General features: G+C 37.6%; 1 long non-coding RNA gene across 1 annotated transcript; it reads right to left on the bottom strand.

Annotated features, from left to right (window-relative positions):
• Positions 1-1,795: 1,795 nt before the first annotated feature.
• On the bottom strand, positions 1,796-3,377 carry LOC131221619 (uncharacterized). The gene is made up of 4 exons (XR_009159496.1): positions 3,184-3,377; positions 2,747-2,905; positions 2,133-2,494; positions 1,796-2,088 (listed from the first exon to the last, which is right to left on the bottom strand). It is a non-coding gene; the product is annotated as an uncharacterized LOC131221619 (long non-coding RNA).
• Positions 3,378-7,767: the final 4,390 nt, after the last annotated feature.

Below are 7,767 nucleotides of genomic sequence, written 5' to 3'. Positions count from 1 at the left end.
CTCACATACGTATGTCTTAGCATGTGTGTCCATATATAGTCAGGACATGTTCTTGTATAAATGATAGTACACAACTATACATTATCCACAAATACATAATCCACAAATACTACACAAGGGATTCATAGATATATCTTACCACATATAGATTGTCACACCATTTTAATCCTTGGTTTTCAATGATAGGTGGGGTCCATGGTCCAATAATCCAAACCCATGCGTGTTTGTCCCAATAGCAGATGGACTACGCCCAAAAATCTCCTCGATAGGACAATCCCAACCTATCAATTTTTGGCTTCTATATAAAAGGTTACGTTGTCTTCTCTCACTCATGTACTATTTCATTTGATGAAAATTTCAAGTAAATTGTACGAGGTTTATAATAATCTTAGAGTGCAGAAAATTTCCAAGTATGTGCATTTCAGTCTAAGTTATTTCTCTAATGACGATAGCCTTGGGAGGGTTGATACGAAGGATGGGTTGATTGCAAGAGGCCGATTAAAACTATATTGGGTTATCTTGCTGGTCCTGAAATGATTATGTCCGGTAAGATAACCTAATACAGTTTTAATCAGGCCTCTTGCAATTAACCCATCCCTCGTATCAACCTTCCCAAGGCTATCGTGATTAGAGAAATAACTCAGACTGAAATGCACATACTAGGAAATTTTCTACACTCTAAGATTATTATAAACCTCGTACAATTTACTTAAAATTTTCATTAGCTGTAGGTCATATGGTATAAAGAGCTTGTCTGTCTCTACTAATCAAACATAAAACACGAACTCAATGGCAATTTTTCAGCCTATGAATCTTGTGTATATACAGAAAATCAACAGAAGTGGTTAATGCTTTTAATCATTCAATGTCCAACTACTATCCATTGTAGGGACTGCCTGATGAATAGTCTTCAAGATTGGTTTTCATCCATAAAAAAATAGATGCCTAACTTGTTTTTAAATGTACTTGCTCGAAATTGATGGAGCAGACGCGGATGTGCGTCGGAGCTATCTGGATGTTGAGCGGGGGTCCCTGGAAGGTGGGAACCGCTATTATGATCATGATGAAGCTGTCCATTTCCTATGGAGAGCATTGGAGGGGCCTGGCCATTTGGACAGGCCGTGTTTATGTATTTACTCGAAATTAATGGAGCAGACTCGGATGTGCGTCGGAGCTATCCGGATGAGCGGGGGTCCCTGAAAGGTGAGAACCGCTGTTATGACCATGATGAAGCTGTCAATTTCCTATGGACAGCATTGGAGGGGCTTGACCATTTGCGCTGGTGGCCGTGTTTATATCTGTATTTGCAGGAAGCACACCCTTAACCAAAACTGCACCCTAAACCTATAACTATAACCTATAACCTGAACCTATAACCTAAACTTTAACTTATAACCTATAACCTATAACCTATAACCTAAACTCAATTTTCTAAACCTTAACCTATAACTTAACCTAAATATATACTTATAACCTAAACCTATTCTCAAATCCCTAACCTAAACCCAAACCTAAACCCCACCCCGAACCCGAACCTAAACCCGATCCCGAACCCGAATCCGATTTCCTATACCTAAACCTTAACCTATTCTCAATTCGCAAAGCTATAACCTATATATAACCTATAACCTAAACCTAAACCTAACCTAAACCTATAACCTTAACCTATAACCTAAACCTATAATCTTAACCTAAACCTAAATCTAAACCTTATCCTAAACCAAAACCTATAACCTTAACCTAAACCTTAATCTATAGCCTAAACTTATAACCTTAACCTTAACCTAAACCTAAACCTATAACCTAAACCTATAAGCTAAAACCTAAACCTAAACCTAAACCTAAAACTTAAATGTATTCTTAAATCCCTAAACCTAAACCTACACCTAATCCCAATCTCAACTCCCTAACCTAAACCTAAACCTAAACTTGAAAACCCAAGCCTAAACCCGATACCGAACCCGAACCCGATTTCCTAAACCTAAACCTTAACCTATTCTCAATTCCCAAAGCTATAACCTATAACCTAAACATAAACCTAACCTAAACCTATAACCTTAACCTATAACCTAAACCTATAACCAAAAGCTACACCCAAAACCTAAACCTTAACCTAAACCAAAACATATAACCTTAACCTAAACCAAAACCTATAACCTATAACTTATAACTTAAACTTATAACCTAAACCTAAAACCAAAACCTAAACCTATAACCTAAACCTATAAGCTAAAACCTAAACCTAAACCTAAACCTAAATGTATTCTCAAATCCCTAAACCTAAACCTACACCTAATCCCAATTTCAACTCCCTAACCTAAACCTAAACCGAAACTTGAAAACCCAAGCCTAAACCCGATCCCGAACCCAAACCCGATTTCCTAAACCTAAACCTTAACATATTCTCAAATCCCTAAACCTAAACCTACACCAAATCCCAATCTCAACTCCCTAACCTAAACCTAAACCTAAACTTGAAAACCCAAGCCTAAACCTGATCCCGAACCCGATTTCCTAAACCTAAACCTTAACCAATCCTCAAATCCCTAAACCTAAACCTATACCAAATCCTAATCTCAACTCCCTAAACTAAACCTAAACCTAAACTTGAAAACCCAAGCCTAAACCCAATCCTGAACCCGAACCCAAATTCCTAAACCTAAACCTTAACATATTCTCAACTCTCTAACCTAAAACTAAACCTAAACTTGAAAACTCAAGCCTAAACCTGATCCCGAACCTGAACTCGAACCCGATTTCCTAAACCTTAACCTATTCTCAAATCCCTAAACCTAAACCTACACCAAATCCCATTCTCAACTCCCTAACCTAAACCTAAAACTAAACTTGAAAACCCAAGCCTAAACACGATCCCGAACCCGAACCCGATTTCCTAAACCTAAACCTTAACCAATTCTCAAATCCCTAAACCTAAACCTACGCCAAATCCTAATCTCAACTCCCTAACCTAAACCTAAACTTAAACTTAAAAACCCAAGCCTAAGCCTGATCCCGAACCCGAACCCGATTTCCTAAACCTAAACCTTAACATATTCTCAAATCCTTAAACCTAAACTTACACCCAATCCTAATCTCAACTCCCTAACCTAAAACTAAACATAAACTTGAAAACCCAAACCTAAACCCGATCCTGAACTTGAACCCGAACCCGATTTCCTAAACCTAAACCTTAACCTATTCTCAAATCCCTAAACCTAAACCTACACCAAATCCCAATCTCAACTCCCTAACCTAAACCTAAAACTAAACTTGAAAACCCAAGCCTAAACACGATCCCAAACTCAAACCCGATTTCCTAAACCTAAACCTTAACATATTCTCAAATCCCTAAACCTAAACCTACTCCAAATCCCAATCTCAACTCCCTAACCTAAACCCTAAACTTGAAAACCCAAGCCTAAACCCGATCCCGAACCCGACCCGAATTCCTAAACTTAAACCTTAACATATTCTCAAATTCCAAAGCTATAACTTATAACCTAAACCTAACCTAAACCTATAACCTTAACCTAAACCCAAAACCTAAACCTTAACCTAAACCAAAACCTATAACCTAAACCTTAACCTAGGTTAAGATTGTTTTTCTTTTCATATGTCTGGATCATCTCTCATATGTTCTCTCTCTTTTCATTTGTTTTTTTCCATAGGATTGTTTGTGTTTGGATGGATGCAATTTATGTTTGGATGAATGTAGTTTATGTCTGGATGGATGCAATTTATGTTTGGATGAATGTAGTTTATGTCTGGATGGATGCAGTTTATGTTTGGATGAATGTAGCTTATGTCTGGATGGATTTATATAGTTTCGGTTTAAATGGATGTGAATATGAATATGATGAAATATTTTATATAACAGGTGTATATCAGGAAAAATACGATGAAAGGAAATTTGAGATGAAATTAAAATAAAAAGACTTTAGCGACGAAAATTTTCGTCGCTAAAAGTCCCAACGACGTTTTTTAGCTACGAAAATTTTCGTAGCTAAAAGCAAACATTTGGATATTATTTGAAGAATTGTTCACACATTTAGCGATGACATTTTTGTCGCTAAAAGCTTCAGCCACTTTTTTTAGCTACGAAAATTTTCGTAGCTAAAAGTAAACCTTTAGATTCTCTTCACACATTTAGCGACGATACTTTTCGTCCCTAAAAGTCGCCGCCACCTTTTTCGGCTATGAAAAGTTTCGTAGCTAAAAGTAAAGCTTTGGATTTTATTTCAAAAACTATTCACACATTTAGCGACGAAATGTTTCGTCGCTAAAAGTCCCAGACACTTTTTTAGCTACAAAACGTTTCATAGTTAAAAGTAAAGCTTTGGATTTTATTTCAAAAATTGTTCACACATTTAGGGATGAAAATGTTTGTCACTACAAGTCCCAGCCACGTTTTTTAGCTACGAAAATATGTGTAGCTAAAAGTAAACCTTTGGATAAAGTGTTCACACATTTAAAAAATGTTCATAACATTTAGCGATGAAAATTTTCGTTGTTAAAAGTTACTTTTAGCTACGAATTTACAATTTTGCCGCTAAAAGTAAACTTTTAGCAATGAAAGTTTTGTTCATGACGAAAAAAATTTCGTCGATAAAAACCCCTTTTCTTGTAGTGTGTGCCATAGGGCAAGTCCCCCTTGCTAGATGAGTGATCGATCCAAATTTGGTGGAGATCGGATGCCTCGATTGACGTGGGGACCCTACTTCAGATGAACAGTCATCGGCGATTAGGGGTGTACACGAATTGAGCTAGCTTGATTAGCTTGCTCGACTCAACTCGAAAAAGCTCGATTCGACTCAGTTCGAAGCTGAGTTCAAATCGAGTCGAGTTGATTTTTTAAGCTTGAAAATGAGTTTGAGTCGAGTTCGAGCAGGCCCCAGCTCGACTCGACTCGGATCGAATCCAACTAGTTCGGTGACTTGGTTACTTTGCCATTGATGTTGGTCACCAACTGTTTGATAAAATGCCTCAACGAAATGTGGCTGGTGGCAAGGAAGGTTTTGTTGGTAGCAAGGTGGCAAGGAAGGTTTGGCTGGTGGCAAGGAAGGTATGTACATGAAATAAATACCTTTTTTTTTGTTTTTTGTTTTTTTGTTGCTTAGAAGGTGTTTGAGAAAATACCTGTAAAACCATTGCCCCTGTTTGTAAAATAGTGGGATTTTGAAGTTGCAGTTCAGGTGTTTGTGGAAATGCCTTAATGACGAACTCGGCTCAAACTCGACCCGAGCTGGCCCGAGCTGCTGACCCAACTGAGCCGAGCTGGCCAGTCAGGCTTGAGGACCAAGCCAAGCTGAGGTCAACCACTGTTCGAGCCGAGTCAAGCTGAGGCCAGCTTGGCTCGGTTCGAATCGATGTACACCCCTATTGGCGATCGATCGGGGACACGGTTATACGGATACAGGTGGAGAAATATCCTTGAATCATACCTCGAGTTTAGTCACAATCTAATGGTCATAAAGTCGTAATTTCATGAATGAGTGGAGGGGCCTTCTTCACTTAAGTTTCAGATTCGTGACTATGAGAGTTGTGTGTTTGAAGCACTTCCTTACCGGCCCAAGTTGATCAGTTTTGGACACTATCTTGATTTATCGCTCACGATGGACGTCAAGTCCAGTGAGACAGACATTATTCTATAATTTCAGGACTGGTGGCCCACTAATGAGCGGTCTGGAACTTGTTCGGATAATCGGGACATCTTTCGAATGAATTGAATAGAAAAATTTCTTTAACGTAGTTGTTAAGGTATAGATTAACTAAGTTTATAGTGTGACCTATTCGAAATTAGTAAAAATGGTGATTCGATCATGATCATTTTAGATCGTTGGTTCTTAGGTTAAATGAGTAACCGAGTTGATTTAGTTTATTAATCAAGATCTAACCCATAGTTGTCTCGGCTTTAGGTAGGTCTTTATTTGGTTATGGTTATCTCGATTGATCAGTTATAGGTTGGCTAGATTTGGGCCCTATGTGAACAAATCATGGGGCTAAACTTGATGTTTAAGTGATCAGTCAGATTATTTAGCTTTTTACGGTTGATTAATCTTATTTATGTGGTTCTTTATCAGCACCACCCACATATAGGCTCACTTCGAGTATCAAAGGTCAGTAAGTGATGATGTAGGCTATATATATATATATATATATATATATATATATATATATATATATATATATATATATATATATATATATATATAAAAGGATTTTTGGCCATCCAAAATAGCGAAAATTCAAGATGTTACATTGAGATGATTTTTGACTCATTAGAAAGCTAAGATCTAATTATCTAGGCTTAGAATTAAGCTGATTGAATATCATTTTAGCTATCGAATGGGGCTGCAATTTAGCCAAGGCACCCTTAGTTGTGGCCGCCTTATCAGCAGTACACTTGTTTAATGATTGAGGCAGATCTCGCCATTATAATTCAAATTACAATGAAATGGATTTTAAACATAAATAGTTTTGATGTTTTTTTTATGGCTCTACAATCCCTCTGTTCAAATAATGTCTTCTCCTCCATCCACTCTCTTGAACTTAGGCCATATGTATTGTCCATTTTTCAGTCATTTAGAAAGTGCGACTTTTTATGCCATGACATAAACTGAAAATATAAATATTAGCCTGATCTAAAACTTTCATTCTCGTAAGAGTCTTAAACTTTAGGGTCAATGTGATCTTAAAAACTAAGTGGTTAATGCAAATTTGCAATTGTTTCGTCTTTTAGGCTTATGAAATCCAACTTGGTCCAAGTTAATATCTTGTAATAGATCATATAAGATTAGCCACCAGATCGACAAATGGAGGGACGGTTTGAATGTAACACATGGAAGCGGATTGGCTGGTGTACCACACACCAGCTATATAGGTGGTGTATTGACGATAGCAAGTTCTGTGGGTCCCATCATGAGGTATGTGTTATATCCAAACCGTCCATCCATTTTACGAGCTCGTAGTAAGGCTTGAGACTAAAAATAAGATAGATCTAACGATCAAGTGGGCCACACTGAAAAAATAGTGGGGGATTGAACATCTACCATTGAAACCCTTTTGGGGTTCACAGAAGTTTTGGATCAATGTGAAATTTGTTTTACCTCTTCATCCATGTCTTTGTAAACTTATGAACAGATTGGATGACAAATAAACATTCTGGTGGGCCCTACAAAATTTTTAACCGTGAAAATCATTATCTCTGCTGCTATTTGTGGTGTGGTCCAGTTGATCTTTGGATATGATTCACTTTTTGGATAATACTCTAAAATGATCTCGAAAAATGTATGAACGGTGTGGATATAATAAATACATCATTGTGTGCCATGTAACTTTAATCTCCTTTGAACCGTTTGTACAGCTGAGCTCGAGGAGCGACAGCGCTTGTCTTCGCACGACATGTGCCTACACCAGCCAATCCACTTCCGTTATGGAAGGGCGCGGATTGGATACTGACGAGGTCAGTAGCCAAATCGCTACTGAAGTGACGTCACCAAGCTCTGTGGACCCCACCATAATGCATGTCTTGTATCCATACCGTCTAACCATTTTTAGAAATCGTTTTATGGTATTACAAAGAGAATGAGATAGCTCTAAAGTTCAAGTGGATCCCACCATAGAAAATAGTCGGGACATTGATATTCACCGTTCAAAACTTCTTAGGGGCCGCAGTAGTTTCCGATGAAGCTGATATTTTTATTTTCACTTTATCTATCTCTATGTTAACTTATGAATAGGACGGATCTCAAAATACATCACTGTGGA

Source organism: Magnolia sinica, chromosome 12, assembly GCF_029962835.1.
Source record: "Magnolia sinica isolate HGM2019 chromosome 12, MsV1, whole genome shotgun sequence".
In the NCBI taxonomy this organism is placed as follows: Eukaryota; Viridiplantae; Streptophyta; class Magnoliopsida; order Magnoliales; family Magnoliaceae; genus Magnolia; species Magnolia sinica.
The sequence above is the reverse complement of the archived record's forward strand: the minus strand, read 5'-3'. Positions and strand labels throughout refer to the sequence as shown.